The 7665-nt window shown below is 42.9% G+C and overlaps 1 protein-coding gene across 1 annotated transcript in view; it reads right to left on the reverse strand.

Annotated features, from left to right (window-relative positions):
- Positions 1-5087, reverse strand: part of Tmem150c (transmembrane protein 150C) — a 62880-nt gene extending 57793 nt beyond the window's left edge. The window contains exon 1 of the mRNA XM_076864939.1: positions 5001-5087. The gene's annotated coding sequence lies outside the window, so the exon portion shown is untranslated. The remainder of the gene's footprint in view (positions 1-5000) is intronic.
- Positions 5088-7665: the final 2578 nt, after the last annotated feature.

Raw genomic sequence — 7665 nt, forward strand, 5'->3', positions numbered from 1 at the left:
AAGGGCATTAACCTTCAGAGACCACAGGCTGGCAGCAGTGAGGTCTTTCCAGTCTATTCCAGATCAAAAACTCCCCTCTTACCCATCAGGCTTCATATTACACAGAAAATAGCTACTGTCAGCTCCCTCCTGCACATGTGCAATGCGGCACAATGTTTTGAGTGTCACAAGTCTGCAGACGTCCATCTATGTGACGCTATCACATTGTAACTTAGGATGGTTGAACATGTGATCAGCCATCAGACTGCCCCGGTTTAGATTCTAACTCCATCACTGACTGGGATGTAGGTACTGAGGGGTAGCAGCAGTGACTACATCAAAGGACTGTTGTGGGAAACGGGCTAATATGTGCAAAGCACTCAGCCTGGTGCACTTGGTAAACACTCATTATTGTTAGTTACTACATATGTCTTAGATCCATGTTTCCTGAAGTGGGTCCCAAGCCTAGTTTCATAGGCAATATTTGGCATCATGATTCAGTATGCACATATACACTTATATAATAACAACGCAAATGATGAACATCCATATACATAGTGCTTACTGAATATGGACCAAGTTGTGCTCAGTCATAATTTAAACCCAGAGGTCCAATTTCTCTAGGGCTCGTAGCCAATATTCTCCACTGCCTTGTGGCCTTGTAGGTGATATACCTGGAAGAAACAAAAGTTTTATCTAACACTGGAAACCCTCACTAACAAGAATGCACAGAGATGATTTCATTCTATCATATATTCTGTTTCAAAAGAAAAATGCTGATCCTAACTTGTTAAATTGATTTCAAGACCTAAGACATGAAGTTTGAAAAATACTATGGTGTTGTATGAAATGTTTTGTTTTGTTTTTTAAGAAAATATCAACATAGATTTTTTAAAAAGTTAAATATGCATTTCATTTCAGAAGTTCTACATTGTTATTGGATTTGTGGAGAGCATTTCCTAAAGTTATTCCTAAAGTTATTCAAGCATCCCCATTACCTTGTGGGATGGACACTAATTTGGAAAACTTCACTGTAGGGGGTTAATATCCTCAGGACTAAGACAAGGTTAGGTTTATCTTCACCTACAATTTAATTAGTATATCCAAACACAAATGTCTAAATAAGTAACAGGGAGAGTTCCTCCCAAAGAAGGGGAACCCCCAGGGCCTTGAGGTCTGGCCTGGAGAGAGGTATATAGGTCCCTAGACTAGGAAAGGAAGGATCACTCACCCCAGAGTCATGCAGGGAACTGTCTTATAAAACACTAAATATGTGTTTCTTGCCCCAGCCAAAATAAGAGTTTAAATCAAAGCAAATTAGTTTAAAATTGAAACAACATAGTAGATGTTAAATCAAATCCACTTAATAGTTCTACTAAAGATAAGGGTAGGTTGTATTTTAAGTGGATTTATTAACCCCCCAGGCTGGGCTGAGCAAGGGGATTTGGGTTTGAAGCCCTAGGGAAAGAAACTAAGCAAGGGCCCAACAAAGAGAGGCCTTGTGGGATGGATCCTAATTTGGGAAACTTCACTGTAGGGGGTTAATATCCTCAGGACAGAGACAATGTTAGGTTTATCTTCACCTACTATTTAATCAGTATATATTTAATTAGTCATGATTGAAATCCAGAGGTCCAATTTCTCTAGGGCTCGTAGCCTTCAGCTGCTCCTTGAGCCAGAGGTACCCCGTCAGACTTTTCACAGAGCTTCTGTTACTGCGTGTGTATGGCAGAGGGAAACAGTTCTGCATAACTTCCTACTTCCTACCTTTCTCCAAATCCCCACTCTCCACCTTGAAAAAAATGAAAAGTACAGAAATCATCTCTAAGAATACATGATCTATACTGTGCAGGAGAGCATACAATGCTGAAGTTCATGAACATACACATGGGGTCAAGCATCCAAACAGTTCTGGGTGATGCTTATTTTGTGGAAATTAAAAAGGCAAAGCTGTTTTTAGAATAGAATTGAACTTCAACATAAAGCACCTTCTTCAGAGTAAATGCAAGTGCTTCCTCATAAAACAGAATAACAGTCAAATCTTAATTCCCAGCATTATCAATGCCAATTTCTACTACCTTGTAATTAATGGATAATTGCCATCAAGTGCTATCTCTATAGGAAATGGGTAGAAGGATTTAGAGCTGTACTGTCCAGTATGATAGCCTCTAATCCTATGAATCTACTTAAATTAATTAAAGCTAAATAAAATTCAAAGTGCAGTTTCTCAATTGCACTAGCCACATTTCAAGTGTTCAGCAGCGGTTCATGGCTATCATATCTGACACACTATAGAACATTTCCATCACTGCCGAAAGTTCTGTTGAACAGCACAGATCTAGAGAAGGCTATTTATAGATGTTAAGAAGGAAATTTCTCAGTTGATAAAAGAATTGCAAGTCCAACCTACCAGAGCTGGCTTGACTCAGAACAGTGTGGGGTTGAACTGAAGGTGACTGCCAAAGATTCCATTATTATCTCAAAATATCATCCCAACTATTCTTTCCAAAATCTTTTTGCATTAAGACTTTTCATTGCCACAAGTCATTTTTCAACATTCAAACAACATAGCAGAAAATATTTGGCAATAATGACACTTAAAAGTTCCAATAATTTCATAAGCTAGATTGAAAGTGACTAAATCAAATAGTTATATATATACCAGCTTTGGAAATAAAAGTCTATAATTAAAGTAAGTAGGGACATACTTCTGTTTATGATAAGAAAAATGCAAATTGCATACCTGGGTCTAGTCCCTTTTGTTGATCTTTCATGAACTTAGAGCCAGCTTCCATAATACTTGAACTTTGTAGCATGTTTGGGTCACTTTAGCACAAATCTCATTTGGGCTTCATAAGAACCTAATCATCACTATACTACTGACTCAGAATGCTATAGATTTCCTTAGGAAGGAGAAGACTAACATGTTAAGTTATCTTGTCAGTATCTATTTTGCTAAACTGATTACTAAACTGATCCCAAATGGCTAAGATTGCAGGGGCCAACTAGCTATACTTCCTCCTGACTCCAGGCTGCCTTGCTAATCTGGCCACTGTACTTCAGAGATGTGAGCCACAGGGGAAACCAAGAGTGCAAAGTGCTCTTTCCTCTTGACAATCACAAAGCAGGTAAAGTAAGCCCCCCCAAACCCTTGCAAGGTTGTTATAAACATGGTTATGGTAGTTCTTTAGCAAAGGCTAAACACAAAGTATTATTTTGTTCATAAAAAAAATTACTCCATAAGGAAAACTATCTCTATCCCACAGCAACTTGTAAAAGGCATTTAATGAGAAATATATGAATTAAGCAACTGCTATCAAGATAATGCAATGCTGATTTAAATAATCCAAACAGACTGCATTCAGTTAATGGCAGATTATAATAAACATGCATTTTTCAAATACTTTAATATGTTTGCTCAAAGTCATAACATCTGTCAACTTAGTCATTATTGTTAGCAAAACTTCTTTACCCTTTTATTTACCATATTCAGTTTGTGAACTTCCAACTTGGGGCACTTGCAAAATATTTATTATAAGCATGTAATAAATATAAATACAGAGCACACAATTAAAATTCCTATGCTTATGCCTTGAAGATTAAACTCACATTTCTAGTTCATTAAGAGATGACAACTATAGTTAATCTTAAAAACATGGTGTCTCTAGGTCACATACAAGCATGAGAACCAAGACTGTAGAATTCTTTGATCTGCAAACTTCACAAATACAAACCTAATAATTTTTTTTCTTGAAACAGAAAACTTTAAGTAGGTCAGCTTATTAACTGCTACGATGGACTTTATACATTCATATTTGCTTAGCCTTTTGATGAACTGCAGCCCAGAATGGAGTCACAGCCCTGCATTACTAAAAATCTATCTTCAATTCAAGCAGAGAACTGAAGAAGCAGAAACTAATATTGCCCTTCAGGCTTTGTTATTGTAATAGAGCCAAGAACAGTTTTGTTCCGTTCTTTAACATGTCATTAGTATGCCTGCTTCCCTAACAGGAGCACGCATGTTAAGAAGCCAGAATGGGATCACTCAGGGAGAAGTGCAGCTTTCGTTCCACCTGGGCTACGTTATCACATTCTAAGTCACAATCCTGGCTCAGTCGTGAAATGATCTGGCCGGAATAAACCTGACCAAAAATATCAGTGAAGTGTTTGGGATATAATAAAGTGCTGAAGAGGTAGGAGTGGGAGGAGAGGAATAAATAGGGAGAAAAGGAATGTGAATTTAAAATGGAAAAACCTTCATCCTCCCTTTGATTCATTTAAAGACGGGAAACCACTAAACAAGGGCTCTAACGAAACATCCATCACTTTATTATTGCATTGGATAACCAAGGAGCCTCGGTAACCCACCCACCGCGGCCACCTGGAGAAACCGAAAATCCCATTTCTTCCCAAATGTGTGCGCCTAGGAAAGAGGAAAGAAAGCAAGACGGTGCTTTTCGAGTGAAGGGCGGTGCACAGGGCAAAGCAAGTTAGTGCCTCCTTCCCGATGCCCTGCTTCCCTTCCCGAGCCCGCCTGACTTGGCTAGCGGCGAAGTGAACGCAGAATGGCAGAGGGACCGGGAGGTCAAACTTAGGGTCGTTTTTCTCCAGGGGAATCCACCCCACAACCGAAGGATGGGGCGCGGGGTGGAAACACCTGTCAAAGGGCCGGGCCGGGGCCGCGGCCGGCGGGCGGCGCAGGGGCTCGGCGGACGGCACTGCGGTGCCGGGGACGCGGTGCGCCGGCTCCGGCGCTCAGGGCAAGCGGCGAAGAGCCAGCAGCGACACCGTCACTCGCTCTGGAGCCTGCGCCCGCGGAAACCAAGGGACAGCCCGCGCCCGCGGCGCTCTGGGGAGGGGTCCGGAGCCGAGAGGGGTCCCGCAGCCCGGCGGACCCGCCGCCCCCGTCCCGCTGCAGCGCCCGCCGCCCCCGGTCTCCGCCTCCGTGCTGGGCGCGGAGCCGGGCCGGACGCCCCCTGGCTGCCAACCGGCCCGGACGGAGGAGGGGGCGCCGCGCCTACCTGCTCCGGTGCGGCGGGGCCGCGGTCGCCTAGCGGGGCCGTGACCTGCGGCGACGGCGACGGCGGCGGCGGCGGCGGCAGGCGCGGTGGGGAGGGCGCTTCCTTCAGGAAGGGGTGGGATCTGCCCGCCCGCGCGCTGTTCCCCTCCCGCCGCACCGCGGCCCGCCCCCGACTTATTCTGGGGTCCCCGCTGCTAGGCCTCCCCGGAGAACAGAGCCCGCCGGGTCTCAGGCTTAGCCCCCCCCCCCGGGCCCCTCATAGTCACCCGGGGCTGGAGCCGGGTGTGGACGGTCGAACCTCTTCCTTCCAAAGCCTTTGTGGACGCGTTTGCCTGGCGCTCCTCACCCAACAAAAGGAAGGACAGAATCAGGGATCCTCCGCCTGGTGGTTATTTATTCCTGACCTGTTGTAACCTTCTGGCTGGTTCCCTTCTGTCCCCACACCTAGGGTTTTTGCATATAGCAACTAACATTCATTTTCATGCTCACTGGCTGAATGTGGTTCTCCGACACTCAGGGCTCTCCCGCGGTTTTCTTTCATCCTATGGAACAAACAGGGCCAACTTCTGACCCTGTCGATGAACTGCGGCGACCTCAGGGCCACCCTCCCAGCGCCCGCTTGCTTTTTTCCTCGCGTGTTTCGTCCGAGTCCGTCATAAAACTGTATTCATGAGCATTTTAATAGCTTCCCCCACCCCAGACCCCAGCCTCCCAGTGGCACCATTCTAGCAGCAGCGTGGGTCAATGCCATTTTTATTACACGCCCTTGGTTAACTTAGGATCCAAACGCAGCCTTAGTGTCCTGCTTATCCAAACCTCCCCAGTCAGTCTGACCGCCTTGCTTTGGGGAGCTTTCAGACCATACGGATCTTTTAAACTGTTGCCTCTCAAAGCCTGTCTCCCTCCCCGATTCAACCTACTCAGATTCTCCAATTCGACATTCTTTTCCAGAACTCTCCTGTTCCCCAACGAGATTTGAGATTATTGTCTACGTGAATGCACATTGATTTCTTGTAACTCTTCTGTCCTAGCTGCTGGACGGTTGCTTTCTGGAGATCAATCGGCCTTCTCCTGTTTTTTTCCTTACCTTAATGAATGTGACTATAACTTATCCAATTCAAACAGCAAAAACAAAAACTTAATCCTAGTCTAGTATCCGCTGAAAGTATAAGCTAAATTTTGTGGGGGTTAACCTATGAGTATTTTCCTGAGGAGAGTGACTTTCATCAGATTCTCAAAGTGGTCTCTGAAATCTCCCAAAGTTTAGAATTGTTTGAGGCCCATCCCTGAATCCTGTCTCTAATGATACTCCTACTCACTGTCTTCCTGTGCCCCTCATTTCTTTCTGAGTTGGCTGAAAGAGCTTTTCAGCTAGACCTCCTTCCAATTCATTGTTTTAAAATCTCTAGATCCATCCAAAAAATTGGTAGCTCCTCTCAACTGTGTCTGAATGTCAGAATCACCAGTGGGGGCTTTAAAAAATATATATATAAATGCCTAGGTCCACCTCAAATGAACTGAATCAGAGCTTGGTTGGGGACCAGATGGAGCCAGGACATAGGTATTTTGATGATGAAGCATACTCCATGTTTTAATGCTTATAACAGTCTTGTTGTCCTATTCTTGGAATAGGATCCCTAGTTTGTAAAAATTACTTTTTACTTTTCCTCTTCTCTGTGGAAGGATTGAGAATCCCTGCACCATGTTTAATTCACTTGAAATTTTTCATTTTAATTTTCACTTAGAGCCAAATTTTTGTTGTTGCTGTTTGTTTTGTTTGAGCCACCTTTGTTAAGAAACTAACTTGAGTGTGTTTATGGACAGCAGACTCAGTGCCATTTATCAGCAGTACTAAATCACTGCCACCTTCATCTCCAAAATGTCCATCCAAATCAACCCTAAGAGTGAAATGAATTACATTCCTGACAGTGATATTGACTGCTTCAAACAGTATGCTAAAATGCTGGCCATAGAAAGTGTGGATTGTTGTAAGCAGATTCTGTTAATATCATGAGAGTTCTGCTGAATTATCTAGAGCTGGAAAGAACTGAAGATAAAATATAAGTTTAACTGTAATTTTACTTTTCTTTTATTGTTTTTGGTATCCCACTCATTAAAATCAGTTGTCCACCATGTATTCATTGTGACCTTAGATATTTTAAAATTGTGTATAAGTAAGATCAAAATACCATTTCAGAATTGGTTGTCTTAAAAAAAAAAGTGCATAAGGATTCACCCCATACCTTTAAATGACCTATTAAGAGTGTTCCAAAATGCTTTAGGCTGTGAGGAAAGGGCACAGAGTTAAAGAATGAGCAAGAAAGAAACAAGACTTAAGACCTAGAGATGATGCCAGTCACAAATTTTGTTGAGTGGATGGAAATTAGTATTCAGGGACATGGTTATTCTACAGGACCACAAGGAGCCATTGTGATTTCTATACCACACTACTCTATAAGTTGGCACACCCCTTCTCTGGTAACCAACACAAGGTTGCATCCATCTGAATATGGTGTCTGTTTTTCTTATGTAAGTGAAGTTGTTATGTAACTGAAATGACAAAAGAACATTTATGAGTATAAAGAAATTCTATATTCCTGTTCATTTTCTTTTTCTTGGGCAGTCAATTTGCTGTTATTTAGGATTCAAATCACTTCCCTTATTCA

The sequence above is a fragment of the Callospermophilus lateralis genome, chromosome 8, assembly GCF_048772815.1.
Source record: "Callospermophilus lateralis isolate mCalLat2 chromosome 8, mCalLat2.hap1, whole genome shotgun sequence".
Classification (NCBI taxonomy): Eukaryota; Metazoa; Chordata; class Mammalia; order Rodentia; family Sciuridae; genus Callospermophilus; species Callospermophilus lateralis.